General features: G+C 46.3%; 1 protein-coding gene across 1 annotated transcript in view; it reads left to right on the top strand.

The window, feature by feature from the left end:
• The window catches only part of adamts18 (ADAM metallopeptidase with thrombospondin type 1 motif, 18), a gene marked incomplete at both ends in the record, with an annotated part of 96,419 nt that overhangs the window by 11,158 nt on the left and 82,761 nt on the right, over positions 1–2,500 (top strand).

Here is a 2,500-nt window from a genome sequence, read left to right as displayed (position 1 = left end):
ATAACTAAATATGTGAGAGATGTGTGTGTGAGATATGTGTGAGAGAGAGTGTGTGTGTGTGTGTGTGTGAATATGTGTGAGAGAGAGTGTGTGTGTGTGTGTGTGTGAGTGTGAGTGTGTGTGTGAGTGTGTGTGTGTGAGTGTGTGTGAGTGAGTGTGTGTGTAGTGAGTGTGAGTGAGAGTGTGAGTGTGTGTGTGAGTGTGTGTGATATAACTAAACATGTTGTTGAACAAACACAAGCGCCCCATCGTTTTGAAGGATGAGTGGGTTTGACACAGGTGATCTTATATTTCCTTCCCAGTCTGCAAAGGGTCTTTTGAAGGATTAAAAGAGGACCTTACCAAAACTTGGGAAAAGAATAGAACATGGAAATCATTACAACACTTCCCACCGAACACAATTAACATTCACGCGCATTCAAATAAATATGCAGTGGAAAATATTATACTGTACCATGCATCAAATAAGTCCTACACTGTACACCAGATGATAAATGTAATTAAGGTTCTTATATACTTTTGTCTTGCATGTCGTAACTGTATGAATGTCTTGACTGCATACAAAATGGTGTCAATAAAAAATTGATCACAAAAAAAAAAGAAGTCCTACACCACACAACTTAAAACATGCAGTACTGCACAGCGCGCCACACACGGTAGGCGGCTTCTGTGCGTCCCTGCATAATAACCTACTTTCCCCGCCGGTAATCTTCCAAAAGCTCCTCATAAACTCAGAAGAATCGTACACGTTTCAAATTGCGAATGAGTTGACTATCTCCTCTTTGAGATCTTTACTATGCAAGGCGACAGATAGTTGAACATGCGTCGGAAGGAACTCGATGAACTCGCGCACCGTCGCTGCGGGTAGACGCGGTCTGTGAGAGTGGAGTGCACAGATGCATCCCGTACCGTCGAGGTCCACCGTCCTCTGCGCTGATTGGTCGAGGAGGCACCCCCCCACCCTGCTTCAGTGTCACTGCTGAACCGTCTGAGCACGAGCCGACTGTCACTATTGAGCGCTGTCGGAGCACAGTCAGCACTCCAGTGCGCGTACAGAGAGAGAGGGAGAGAGAGAGAGAGAGAGAGCGAGAGAGTGAAGGAAGGAGAGATATACCTGTTAAAGCAAGTCACGGGAGAATGTTTTGACTCTGAAAGCGCTCATGAATGGATCCACTGGAAATAACCTGAGGAATGACGAGAAAAGGGCAAAATAGGGGCAATTGGCAATGTTTGACAACTTCACTATGCACTGCCACGGATTGTTGTTATTACGATTTCTGAGGAGGTAACGGGAGAGGTACATGCATGTCAACATGGATTGCCTGTTTCTTCTGTTATGGACTTTACCGGTGCCACTTGTTAGCGGTACATCAGTGAAGCTGCTGAGCACCTTATGGTTCGGAAACATTATCAAGGCAGGTGACATACACATTGCAGGTTGCAGTCCATGTAGTCTGTATTAATTATGTCAATCGTGTAATTGTACTTGTTTCCTTTCGCAGAGGTCTGCATATATGTTGCTGTCATTCCCTGAACCTGGTCTCAGGCACGCTTAGCCGGCGACCCATGGCGGGCTGGACCGCGGTAAGTCGCCTTGGATCGCTGTTTATGGAAATGTGCCGGAGTTCCTTTCTTAATGGTGTAATTGTAATGAGCAGGTTTTGCTATGTAATGAGTGCGCATGCGTGAATGTTCAGAACTTGAAGTTATGCCTAGTAAATGGTCAACCTTATGCCCTGGTCTCTGGTCCATTCATTATTAATATAAGTACTATAAAGAACGAGACAATAATGGGTAGCTGACGAGGGGATAATTGCGCTTACTTGCGTCACTGGTCCGCGATATTACCTTCGTTTGTCTGTATAGGACCGCGTTAGGTATTTAAAGTGCAGTTTGAATGTGATACATCTGCAGATCCCAGGGGCTCTCGTACCGAGATGAAGACTTTGAAGTTGTCTCACACACACACACACACACACACACACACACACACACACACACACACACACACACACACACACACACACAGATGTTAAGTGAATCAGTTGTAGGCTGCTCCTGACCACCAGGTGTCAAAGTATGCCCCCGCCCCTAATTCCGGTTCCACCCCTCCTCCGCCAGCTCTGCTTTGAGCGTCTTTCTGCTTGTTCTGCTGCGACTTGTTCACGGTGATTTCTGACAGACTTGCAGATTTTCATATGCTGTGTTAATGTGTGTTAAAGGGGGGGGGTGCGCGCGCTCGTTCACGCACTCCTGCACATGTCTCTGTGATTGTCAGAGAGAGAGAGAGAGAGAGAGAGAGGGAGAGAGAGAGATAGAGAGAGAGAGAGAGAGAGAGCGAGAGAGAGATTTCTCATTTGGAGCCATTCCTAGTATGTGCCAGTGTGTTTTCTTTGGTCCGAGCGATTTGGTCATTGTTCCTCTGATTTTCCCAGCCATCGTCTCCACACTGTAATCCTCTTTGCAATGCTGGAGCACACAGGATGATGTTATATGTTCT

This window comes from Sprattus sprattus (genome assembly GCF_963457725.1).
Source record: "Sprattus sprattus genome assembly, chromosome: 8".
Classification (NCBI taxonomy): Eukaryota; Metazoa; Chordata; class Actinopteri; order Clupeiformes; family Clupeidae; genus Sprattus; species Sprattus sprattus.
This window is presented reverse-complemented; position numbering and strand designations above follow the sequence as displayed.